Source organism: Carlito syrichta, unplaced genomic scaffold, assembly GCF_000164805.1.
Source record: "Carlito syrichta isolate Samal-C Ts95f unplaced genomic scaffold, Tarsius_syrichta-2.0.1 Scaffold304791, whole genome shotgun sequence".
In the NCBI taxonomy this organism is placed as follows: Eukaryota; Metazoa; Chordata; class Mammalia; order Primates; family Tarsiidae; genus Carlito; species Carlito syrichta.
The window spans coordinates 338-778 of record NW_007248887.1 but is presented as its reverse complement, the minus strand read 5'-3'; positions in this window follow the sequence as shown (position 1 = coordinate 778).

Sequence of the window (441 nt, the reverse complement as noted above, 5' to 3'; positions counted from 1 at the left end):
GGGCGGGGCTAGATGCCTGGGGGGCCAGTGAGCGGGGAGAGGTGGGACGCGACGCGCGGGGCGCCCCCTGACTCCGCCTGCGCCCCCAGAATGACGTGGGCGGAGAAAAGCTGCTGCAGAAGAAGTGGACCACCTTCCTGAAGGCCCAGCTGCTCTGCGCCCAGCCGGGGCAGCTGCCCTTCAACGTCATCCGCCACGCGGTCCTGCTGCCCGCCGAGTCTCCCGCAGTTGCCCGCATCTTTGCAGTCTTCACCTCCCAGTGGTGAGCAGGACCGTGAGGGTCGGACAGGGATCTGAGGCCAGGGTGGACCAGGCTAGTGAAGGGAGGCAGCAGCTGGCGTGAACCGAGTGCCTGCTTGGCACTTTTACGTGGGAGGGCAGTTTGGTCATCAACGCCGCCCAGGAATCTGACGTCAGCCCTTTGTGTCGATGGGGATCAAT